This window comes from Crocuta crocuta, unplaced genomic scaffold (assembly GCF_008692635.1).
Source record: "Crocuta crocuta isolate KB4526 unplaced genomic scaffold, BGI_CrCroc_1.0 scaffold70, whole genome shotgun sequence".
NCBI classification, from domain to species: Eukaryota; Metazoa; Chordata; class Mammalia; order Carnivora; family Hyaenidae; genus Crocuta; species Crocuta crocuta.
Window position 1 is genome coordinate 13,752,845 of NW_027528417.1, and position 12,669 is coordinate 13,765,513.

At 42.3% G+C, this 12,669-nt stretch overlaps 1 protein-coding gene across 3 annotated transcripts in view; it reads right to left on the reverse strand.

Moving 5' to 3' along the window:
• Positions 1–12,669, reverse strand: part of LPP (LIM domain containing preferred translocation partner in lipoma) — a 504,345-nt gene that overhangs the window by 441,451 nt on the left and 50,225 nt on the right. The gene's annotated exons all lie outside the window — the stretch shown is intronic.

A 12,669-nucleotide genomic window follows, 5' to 3' on the forward strand; every position in this document is an offset into this window, starting at 1 on the left:
AAATGTCCCTTAAACTGAAGAAGAGTCTAATGCCAAACAAGGTTGGAAAAAGGCTTCAACTTTATCAACAACCTATTAAAATGATTACCAATCAAGTAAATGGTCATAAGTTACCCAAACTAGGTAATATCACCTAAGTGAGATAACAGGAAGTGTTCCTAGGATGCAGAAAGAGGTGAGATTACTCCTTGCTGGGAGCTGAGCAAAGACGTCACTGAGGAGGTGCCCGTCACACCGGGCCCTGAGGGCTAAGCAGAGGCCCGTCTGAACCATGTCAGCAAAGCAGCACAGGTAGAAAACTACACAGCACTTATGTTTGGTGTGACTGGAGGGGGAGTAAGGAAAAGTAGCTAGCAAACAACTAAAACGTGGAATGGAACCGAAGCCCAGACAGCATTGCGCCCTAACCTGGGGAGCCCGAATTCATTCGGTCAGCACGAAGGAGGCCCCCAAAGGTTATTCTTGACACAAGGGCAAAACTAGTACATGCCGGGAGACTTTCAAGCAATTCCTCTTATAGGAACAGTCACTCTCCACACCAAGGGGCCCTTGCAAATTGAGGGGAGGGAGGGAACCTCATTTGCCACAATGCCTGGGACCATACCGACTTGGTAGCAAGACACGGGGAATATTCAACACCTGTAATGAACAGGCCAGCCCCGCATGACAAAGCATCGGATGCTGTGCAAGGCCAGTATCATAGGGAAGATCTATGAAAAACCTACCTGGGGCAGGGAGGTGGGGGGGAGGGGTGTCAGCACAGCCACTATGCTCTTCTGATTGGATTACAATGCACTATGCGAGGAAAGAAAAAGGATGTCTTGCCTATCAGGGTAAGCCAGTCACCCCTCTAGGCAGCTTGCAGGCAAGGGCTGAGCCTCCCAGACTGCTTGCTGAAGAGGAGGGCTCTCCAAGCCTGATTGCAACAGCTCTCCAGCCCAGGGAGGCCCGGAAGCCACCCGGCGCCGGCTCCCAGCCCCACATCCACCCAGTAATTTATTAATTGAGCTGAATTAATTGAGAGGGCTCCATGATTACCTCCAGATGTCTTTAAAAAAACAAAGAACACTAGAAATGCAGGGGAAAATAAAGGCCTCCGTACACGGAATGGTACCACAGATGGGGTGACAGGGACAGGGAGGACATCATGTGGCCAGGTAGTGTCAGAAGGAATGGCGTGACCTGGAACAGCCCCCCTCCACACACACACACCCTGACCCTGCATCAGGGCCTCAGGTACCTCAACTACTTCACAGTTAAAATAAAGCCCTGTTCTAACTTGCAGACTTGTAGGACAACCAATGAGATAACAACATTATAGTGTCTCATGTACTATGAAGTGCTCTGCAAAGTGAGAGAAAGACAATGCTTGCAGTAGTTTTCTCCATAAAAGGGGATGATGGGAATCAGTGAGGAAGGCTCTAAACTAGGAATCAGAAGGCTTCTATTGCTGAAGCCAGTGGTGACCCTAGCTTTGCACTCTGGTTGCAGGAAGCTTCTTTTCCTCTCCCTCCGTTGTTCCTTGTACACAGGCTATGTGTAGACCCTTGTTCAACTGTGAGTTCCTTGAAAGAGCAACGGCCAGGGATCCCTGGGCCTCTCAGTGGTCTGAGTGTCAGACCCTTGATTTCAGCTCAGGTCATAATGCCAGGGTCGTAGGATTGAGCCTCGTATCTGACTCCATGCTGAGCATGGAGAATCTGCTTAAGATTCTCTCTCTCACTCCCTCTACCTCAGTATCCCCACTTCACTCGCTTGCACGCGCTCTCTCTCTCTAAAATAAAAATAAATAATACATATAAAAAAAGGAAAGGGCAATGACCATAGTTTACACATTCCTAAAATCACCATTAAGGTCAAGCACAAAACCAATATGGAGACACAACCATGAGTCTGGCTTACTCATGGTTCTTAAATCTGGCAGCACATTAACAATCATAGGAGAAGATTTCTCTTAGGACTGAAGAACACTAATCTTGGTTTTGTGTATGTATTTTTTTCTTAATCAAGTCTCAGTCTCCTACTGAAAGGGGATCAAAGTGTCTGTTCTGCTTTCAACATGACTAAAGCGAGCACAGGTCAGGACCAAGTAGGAGAAAATAAAGCTTTATACACTTTAACGCACTAGGCACATTTGTGGTATACATTTTATCTACACATTAATATTATCCCTGCAACTTTTCTATAAATCTAAAGTCACTCCAGAATAGAAACTTTAAAAAATGGGTTAATATGGGATGCAGTGATTTCTAAAGCAAAGAGGCACATTTCCAGATCAATCCCACATTGCCAATTGACTATAGAATCCTGGCTTTTTCAGATATGCTGTAGATATAAAAGAACAGGCAACTTCTGGGAAAGTATAAAAAATGAAAACTTCAGCATCAAGATGCAAGTACTTGACACCACCATCTTTACATTCATCCCAAGTACCTCATGCTACCTGGCTATTCTCCTCCTCACGGACACACCACCAGCTCCACCTCCTGAGAGTGTCAGGGTCTGGCCTTCTATCTGTTTGCAGGTGACCTCTATGGCATCTCCTCATACCATTCTTCCATATGTCAACAGGGGTCCAGTGACACCATTCACAGAATTTGTAATGATTTTCCATGACCCCAAACTCTAGCTCATGCTATGCCCACCATCTACACTGCCATTTCCTTCCCTTCATTTTCTACCAAGCCCTACTTTTCTTTATCTTGACCCAATGCAAATGTGTCTGATGCTGTGAACATTTCCCAAACTCCACCTTCCCCAAAAAAGAGTAGCTTACTGTCAGATACTTGTATCATACTTACAACAATCCACAGGGACTGACCCAGTAAGCTGGAAGCTTCTGAGTAGTCTCACCATATGACCACAATGCCTGGCTAGAAAGCCTTTAGAAAGCTATGCTACAGATAAGTGTGTAAATGAATGGATGTTGATCTGTTTGGTTACTCATCCCTCTTTAGAATCTCTGCACCTTCCTTCTTAACCTCCAGTGATATAGTCATCTCTTTTCTCTTCCTTAATTTAGCAATGGAATTAATCATGTTGATAGATTTCCAGATATTTAACCATGTCTGCGTTCCCAGGAAAAAAAGCCTACCCACAGTTATACTATCTGAGATACTGATGAATTAAATATGCTATTTTATATAGAATTTTCGTACCGATAATCATAAGTAAGATTATCCTGTAGTGTTTTTTCCCTCTACTTGTTTTACTTATCATTATTTGGTTTCAACATGAGGGTTCTATATCCTTTTTCTACCGTTTGGATTTGTTTCATTCTGAGGAGACTAGAATTAACTGATCTTTAAAAGTTTTTCAGGACTTAGTGGAAACACATTTGGACGTGATTCTGTAATGACAGATCTTAATCATAATTCCAGTAACTTCTAGGATAGTTGCGGCAGTTGTATGCTTCTTTTGAGGTCATTTTCATATTCTGCTGGAAATTCATCCATTTCCTCTAGTTTTATCTCCCTCCCTTTCAATGTAGCTACCTCTCAATTAAAAATGATGTCTCCTCTATTATGCATCATTTCAGTCCTGAGCACCACTCCCTATGAGTCCTTAAGGACACGATTCATGTTTTCTATCAACCAGTTCAAGTTAACTTCCACAGCACTTAGAATACTGTGCTCTTCACACGCCTCTGCCTCCCTGCTTGCCTGTATCCCAAACTAAACTCTTGAATCCTTGAGAGCAGAAGTAATTATCATCCTGGAGTCCCAGGGCCTAATACATGATAGACACTCACTAAAGATGTCTGTTAATTTAATGAATGAATAACTGTATTTGTCTGGCACTAGAGCTCCAGATGAATCAGATTCTCATCCTGTACTCAAGAATCTTAAAGCCTAAGATTCTTGCAAAAATAAGCCTGCAAAAGGGACTTTTATATATGTGAAAAGAGACAGCAATACACGGCGCACAGAAAGAACTGGCCTATGTGGCAAGTGTTAGCTTAGGCAGGAGTGGCCCTTGACAGGGACTGTGAAAGCTGGATGGTTCTGAAAGATAAATGGACCACAAAAGATAATGCCTGGGAATACTGTAAGCTCAAGGAAGAAGCAAGGTCCTTCTATGCGACAAGGAACAGACCGGTTGTACTAAACTGAGGGACTCAAGGGGAATATTTGGGGAAAAGATTTGGAAGATACAAATTGAGCTTGCCTTTTAAAAGTTTTATACAAAGAGATAAGAAGCTAGAACTTTTGTCTCTGACCAGGAATCTAACAAGAGTAATGAACAGTCTATGTAAGAGTAAAACTCTATATTCCAGATGGATCCAAGGAAGGTGAGAAACACAATAACACAGACATGGAGTGCCCATGTCCCCACTTCTAGTCTCAGCTTCGCCAGTGTGACCTTTAACAAGAGAGGATGCTCATTTGCAAAATGAATGTCTGTAAAGTCCCAATCAGCCCTAATATTCGGTAGTGCTTTTCTTCTCCAAAACCTGAATTACAGCCCATTATTTTGATAAATGTGTTTGAGGAAACCTCACAAGTTTAGTGAACAGATGAACTAGAACATGCCAGTTGGGGTTTCTCAGCTTCTCCAGGAAAGGCCAACTTAAACACAAAGATAAGCAGTGGCGAGAGCCGGTTTTGCTGGACCAAAACTCACTCTGCTCTTACTTCCTCTGGTTCTAGGTCAGTTTCACTGTAAGCTTACAATCATTGTGAAAGCAAGAAGTGAAAGGGAAGATCTCCACTGAGGCTGTGAAAATACACAAACACCATCACAAGAGAGGCAAACAAGAGAAATGACCCTCATCTAAGCAAAATGCCTACTGTTGAAGGGAGGCAGAGAGCCAGGCTCCCTGGTCTTTCAGGAACCAGCGTCACATGCAAAGCAATTAAGAAGAACCTAAGAAATTTCACTTAATTACCTTCTCTGTTGTTCTTAGTCTTCTCCTCCTAGCTGTTCATCGGGTACAAAAAAGCCATGGATTGACAATAAAGAGTCAGTGTTTACTGCAGAATTCCTATATGCTAAGCAATTTTCTAACAATCACATAATTGTCTTGACTATTATATGAGGTAAGGTTATCATTCTCCACATTCAGCAGATCAAGAAAGACTATAAGAGTCGGATACCTTGCTCAAAGATATATACACTAACAACAAAACTGAAGCTTGAACACAGGGCTTCAATCCCAAATCCATAGTCTTCATCATGATATCACCTTTCTGTCTGAAGGAAAGAAAAAACAAGCCCACAATCCAGAGGAAGTTACACTTAGAAACCGTCAATTTTGCTCTTGTCTCCATTCCTAGCTCCTGGACATTATTTGCCATAATGTCTTCCCTATTCTATTCCATCGAACAATAATCATCATACACTGATGTAGTGTCTGCATCAGTAGTCTGACCATACCAATCACAGCACCACAGAGCATAAAGAGTCACAAAAAGGCCAGAGGACGCCTAAGATCCTTCCTCTATGCATGAGAAAATTTAGAACTACAGGTAAAGTGAGATTTAATACTTGAAAAAGAAAAAAAAAAGCTACTGAGCCTTGCTAAAGACACCATGTGAATGACAAGTCATCGTCAGCCACAAAAATAGAACTAACCAGTGTTTGCTCAAGTTTTCCTCTTTCCTGAAAGCAATATTGTACACTTCTATCAACATTTACATAGGTCATCAAAATTTAAAACCAACCAACCAATCATTCCACAGTATCATCTAACACTAAGTTCTAGAAGCTTAATGTAAAAGTTTTCAGAACTGTCTATACACTAGACTCATCTGGGGATCTTTACATATATATTCTGATTGAAGAATTGAGAATAATTGACGTAGCATTTGTATGAATCTTTAAATCATGTTGCATTAGTCCCTAAATCTCCTTTGGCAATGAACCCAAAGCCTGGCTCTGGGTCAATGTTTCCTAATAAATGAATGAGGGAAGGGACAAGTATTAACATACTGTTTTAGTGGTAGAAAACTTTAGAGGCTGAGACGCTAAGTGACTTAAATATCAGAAGTAGCTGATGGCAGACTAAAGTTCAGGATTCATGTCCTTTCGCAACATTTTCTTTATTTAAACAAGCCATAGAGATTTAAATAATACTTTTCCTTTAACTTAGGAGGGGTTTGGCCATCTTTCCCCTTTATCTAAAGGTTGATACGTTCCTACAATTTCAAAGCTGCTTTCTTAATCATCTACTAAAATGATACAATGTGCTTCTCTCTCTGGGCTATGGCTAATCATCTTGTCTTCATCTCCAGATAAGGCTGGAGGATAGGTGATCTTCTGAATCAGACCCAGCTTTCAGGCTGAGCTCTGTCATGAATTCACAGAGCAGCCTTCCCTCTCTGGGATGCCAGTATCCCCCTCTGAAAACAAGGTGACTGGAGGAGATGAAGACTGAATGACAACCCTACTCACAGACCCTTCTGATTCCACAAAAGCTCCTGACTGTAGAACGGGCCCCAAATGAGCAAAATCATGGAAATTCCAGACCATCTACAGCTCTCCTCGGAGCTCATCAGGAAGAAAGCACAGCCCTCTATGTGGTATGTTCACCTTCCCCTTCTTCTTTTTCGGTCACCCGTTTTCCCGACTCTTCAAACCTCCCCATGGCGGGAGGGAACCTTAGACTGATCTGAGACTACCAAGGTATCAGTCAAGATTTATTATGCACAAGTAAATAAGTACTTTAGGCAAACCTTTTGCAAGCGACGTAGGTAAGTTGCTACCAGTGTAATTACGAAGCAGATCTACCGTGGCATGTGATGCAAGCGTGGGAAGACAATGCTGAAGAGCAAGGCAGGCTGAAAATTACACAAATTGTTAGCTGAACAGCAAATGTGATCACTCTTCCTCTGAAGCGTCAGGTCAGATGAGAGCCGGAAGGGCAAAGCAGGATCTGCCATGGGCTGAAAATGTCAATGTATTCACTCAACTTCTCTCTACAGGCGACTTTGGCCCGGCACTGGCGAAGCGCCCCATTCTCTGCATGGACAGCTGGCATTACTTGGAAGGGGTGACTACTGAACAACTCCACAGAAATGCCAAGCCTTTATATAGGCTATCAGAGACACAATTGGAAATACTGGGAAAAGCTCTGGACTTAAATACAGAGGACTCGGATGTAAATTCTAGCTTAGCCACTAATCAACTCGATGGTGACTTTAGTCCCTTGACCTCCTTAAACCTCAGTGTGTCTCCCTATCTATAAACAAAAGATTAGATGTCGCTGCCATCGTTTCCACCTCTCGTGTCCCATGATACCTCCTACAAGTCTGCAAATTAAGTGAGCCCAGGTTTCTTACATCCCTGTCTTAACTCCTGAGTCCCACTGACCAGGGAGTATAAAGCGAAAGGAGGCAGGATAGACATCCACACAGAAAATACCAACCTGCCTTGCACAGGGTTAGAATGAACACAAATTAATGCTAATGGAACAATCCTTATTAGCGGGAAGTGTCCCACTGCATTGGAGATCCCAGGTAAGTGGCAGGGAGAGAAGCATCAGTCCAGAGAAGTCAGCATTGGTTTCTGATAAAGAAGTGAGGCAGACGAGAGATAAAGTCCACACTGAGCTTTTATTTCAAATTCAGAATGTCACGCAAAAAGGGAACCATCGACAGTGACGGGGAGACAATAGCAATGGAAGACCAAGAGCCTCAGGAGAAGGTAAAAAGCAGAACAGGACCAAACCAATTACTACCTCCCATCAGTCATGGGGAAACAGACCTGGGTGACAGCAGCCAGGACACCGGCCAAGAGGTCAGAGGGTCCCGCTGTGAAAACCTGTAGGGGCTCATTTGTTCCTTCTAATTGAAAAGCCAAAGCCCAAGATTTAGAAAAGCTGAACTGACTCTTCCAAGGTAGCACAGCAGGTAACTCTTCCAAGGTAGCACACCCTCAGGGATGGACTCCAACCGGTAGTTCTGCTCCCAAAAAGTGTTCGCAGCAGAAAAGTTTCACTAAGCAAGCCTGTAAGTCTATTGATTATGGGATGATAACCAGAGAAGGGGGGGCAAAGGCATGGAAATGGACACAGGGGTAAAGAATCTCTCTTCCAAGAGTGAGAACCCGTGCCGTAGAACATCAGCACAGAGGTCATGTGACCCGCAACCTTGTGCTCTAGGTCACATTGGATAGCAATGGTTCCACTGGGCTAAGTGCAAGATACTTACCCTCTCTGGACCACAATTTCTCCAGCTCTAGCATACTTAGCGTTAAGAAGGCGATCTCAAAAATCCCCTCTCGTGATAACATTTTATGTTCTATGACGCTATAGCAAGTCTGCAGTGTACCACGCTCACAAAAAAATATGTTCCTAAGGAGATTTCTTCTAAGTCTCTGATTCTAAAAGCAAGTAGTTTTCTGTCCAAGGCTAAGAGAAACGGGCAAACAATACCTAGAGCCTTTGAACTCAGAAAATCTATTAAATGTGGAAATCTGAATTTCTGATGATGAGATTTCTGAGTTCCTGGTGCAGAAAGGTTTTCAAATACTACTTTACATCTAGCCTCTCCATGAGGGTGAAATGCATGAGTGTGGAAACACGTGAGTGTGGAAAAGTCACCAATAAAGTCTCCAACGAGGCCTAGAGATCTCTCTGGTGGCACCTGAAACCTTCTCATTCCAAACCCACCATGACATGAATAGTCCCACAAGTTAACTGCTGTTCACTTGTCTGTGTTCCCTTAACAGCCTGATCCAACTTGTTTTAAAACATACAGACACTGGGGCGCCTGGGTGGCTCAGTCGGTTAAGTGATCGACATTGGCTCAGGTCATGATCTCACAGTTTGTGGGTTCAAGCCCCACATCGGGCTCTGTGCTGAACGTTTGCTCAGAGCCTGGAGCCTGCTTCAGATTTTGTGTCTCCTTCTCTCTCTGCCTCCGCTCACACTGTGTCTCACTCTGTCTCTCAAAAATAAACAAATGTAAAAAAAAAATTTTTTTTAAACATGCAAACACCATGTTTTAGTGTCTACAAGTTTATCATGCCCATTAGACAGGTCATAGACTTTTATTAGCGCTTTGAGGGATGTTTGAACTGATTTCAGTGGGTTTTTTTTAATGTTTCATTTATTTCTGAGAGAGAGAGAGCAGAAGCAGGGGAGGGTCAGAGAGAGAGGGAGTCACAGACTCTGAAACAGGCTCCAGGCTCTGAGCTGGCAGTCAGCACAGAGCCTGACGCGGGGCTTGAACCCACAAACCGCGAGATCATGACCTAAGCGAAAGTCGGACGCTCAACCGACTAAGCCACCCAGGCACCCTTGATTTCATGTTTTAATATTTTGTTTGTACTTCCTTTATTGAAAATTCACTCTGAGGGGTGCCTGGGTGGCTCAGTCAATTAAGCATCGACTCTTGATTTCAGCTCAGGTCATGATCTCATAGTTACTGAGATCGAGCCCCATGTCAGGCTCTGAGCTGAGAATCCAGGGCCTGCTTGGGATCCTCCTTCTCCCTCTCTCTGCCCCTCCCCCGCTTGCTTTCTCTCTAAATAAATAAACAAATACACTTAAAAGATTCACATGGAAACCCTGATACAAACAAACAGAGTAACAGAAAAAAAAAGTCTGCTTTAGATAGAACTTGGCAAAGTTAAATAGTTACTTTTGTCTTCACTGAACAGGAATCCACCATTGGCAAATCTCAGGCCATATTTTCATCTGACAATACTGTATGTGACTCTGTGAAGCAATGTTTATTCAGGCCATAAGACCCACAAAGAGTAATCCCAGCAACAACACACAGCATTAACTGTTATACTTGAGCCTTCTGAACATTAAATTGCTCAAAAACCTGTCACCTGTCAACTGTGTTCTTTGTACCCTAATGTCACAACCACTGGTTACAAAGTAGCTTATAGCCTTTGCTCAGAGTTTAGACACTGTAATTTGAATTACTGTTATTGAGTTTTGGTAATATTATTATAAAGTTTCCAGTGCAATCTTTGTTTCCCTATTACTTAAGTTTCATCGTAAATTTGTCAAACCCCAAATCTACTTTACTCCAAGGTTAAAATATAAGGATATTGCAAAATTAAATAAAAGTCCCTAGACATTGGACAAACAAAGGGGGCTAGAGAAGAAATACAGATTTTCAGCCTTCAAGCACCATGACATACAGTTTTAGGAAACAAAGAGATTCAACTTCAACTTCATGCATCATCATATGCTCTGAAATAATTTTTCTTTAACACCAGTCCAAGAGCCTGGAGAAATTTCTCAGTACTTAAAATGGTATGAAAAACAGACCGGCTTTTCATTAGAATGTGTTATAAATTCAAATTAGGTAAGAGAGACTCGTTTTGCAATTTCACATTTAATAGCAAAACAATTGAAACCATTTTCAACTGGTGACCTTTTTCTTGAGTCACGTTGGAAGTTGTTCCACTTTTATTTCAAGATTTTGAAACAGAGACAAAAGTCTGTGGAGGCATTGACCAATGGCAGCTGAGTAAAAATGAGCCAGGCTGTTTCGGATCAGTTTCAGAATGACATCGGTGAATGTTATTCCCTTTTAAATCTCCCTCGATGAGAGTACTGACACTGGGCCTCCTGAATTTTTATCAATTACAGACTGCCATGCATAAAAGACAATGCAACGCATGAAGAAGGTACTAGGTTGGCTCTTACTCTGGGGAAATCACACGCACACACACAAGCACGCGCGCACGTGCACACATGCACCCACCACGCTTTAGATTTGTAAGGTAGTAGGCAACAACATTGACCAATACCAAAGTTTAATATCCAAGAACCATGAAATTTTTAATGAAGATATTTCTTCTAATATGAGCTGGAGTTGACACGTAAGCACCATCTGTGAGTTTGCTTATACATATCTAATGACCATGAATTCATTACCTCACGAGGCAGTCCCTTCCAGGGCAGGAAAGTTGTAACTACACATCAAAAGTTACGTGTAGCTGAGGCCCACGCTCCCCTAAAAAACATCTGTCAGTCTTACCCCTGCAGTCTGGAACCACAAGCCTTCTGATACATGACAGCCTTCCAGATATTTAAAATAATAGACTCCTGGGTGGCTCAGTCGGTTAAGCCTCTGACTTAGACTCATGGCGTGATCTCATGGTTCATGAGTTCAAGCTGCACATCGGGCTCTCTGCTGACAGCTCAGAGCCTAGAGCCTGCTTCGCATTCTGTGTCTCCCTCTCTCTCTGCCCCTCCCCTCCATGCTCACACTCTGTCTCTCTCCATCTCAAAAATAAGCATTTAATATTTTTTTAAATTTGTTTGTTCATTTTTAAATGTTTTTTAAAATTTTCTACTAATTTATTTTACCCGGTTTATTTTTGCTATGTTTCAAGTTTAAAAGTCCAATTCATCTCCCTTTTTTCCAAGTAGCCTTATGACTTTAGAACAATAACATAAATTTTAAATCTCAAACCAGTAGTTTTCAAAGCTTCTATAGCTAAGTAGATAAATAAAATGTTTCTTCATGCCAAATCTGTAAGAAAATCCCAAGGAAAAGAGGCGCCTGAGTAGCTCAGTCGGTTAAGCGTCTGACTTCAGCTCAAGTTTTGATCTCAGTTCATGAGTTCGAGCCATGCATCAGGTTCTGTGCTGACAGATCAGAGCCTGGAGCCTGATTCGCATTCTGTGTCTCCATCTCCTTCTCTCTCTGCCCCTCCCCCACTTGTGTACTCATACACACACTCTCTCTCTCTCAAAAATAACATTTTAAAAAACAAAAATAAAAACTTAAAAAAAAAGAAAATCCCAAGAATAAAATAAACAAATTGACAGAACAACTCCCTGAACCTTATTTAAATTCTCATCCTTTGGCAGAATTCATTTCAGTTTGAAGGGGGAGAGTCCAAAATGCATTCCTACTTCCTACATGGGCCATGCTATGAGCAAGGTTGAAAACCTGCTGGTCTAATATTACAAACGTGACTGCAAGTAAATAAAGAACAAAGATAGCATCTTCCTTTATTTTCCTTGTACTTAATACAGAATCTGTTCCAGCATCAGTGCTCAGCAAGTGAGTACTACATAAATAGAAGATAAACGTAAAGATTTGGGAATATAAAGAATTAAGATCTGTTTCCATGTCAGTTCACATCTCAAACACCATTCTCCACAGCTCATTATAATTAGGGTGACCAGACAGCCCAACGCATGCTTATTGTTTTGAAATAATCATTAACAATCCCCCTTTTCACTCTCAAAGGTGTCCCGCTTTATTATTTTCTAAAGTTTTTATTTATTTTTGAGACAGAGAGACAGAGACAGAGAGAGACAGAGGGCGAGAGATGGGGGAGGGGCAGTGAGAGAGGGAGACACAGAATCCAAAGCAGGCTCCAGGCTTTGAGCTGTCAGCACAGAGTCCAATGCAGTGTCGAACTCATAAACCACAAGATCATGACCTAAGCCAAAGTCAAGAGGCTTAACCAAGTAAGCCACCCAGGCTCCCCAGAGGTATCCCACTCTAGATGATAACTTATGTATAGTCACTTACTTATAGTACTGTGATAATAAGGTTTTGGTCACTGAGTTCAAGAGAATTCTGAATATAATAGTGTCTTCTCCCAAAGGCTGCATATAGCCAAAGACTTCCCATACTCTGACTTTATTACTGCCATTGCTAAGAGGGCCAAGCAGTATGCAGTGGTAAGCAGAGGAGGCTTTGGGGCTTTCCTGCTCCAGAAGCGTGTGCTTCCTAAAAAGAAGGA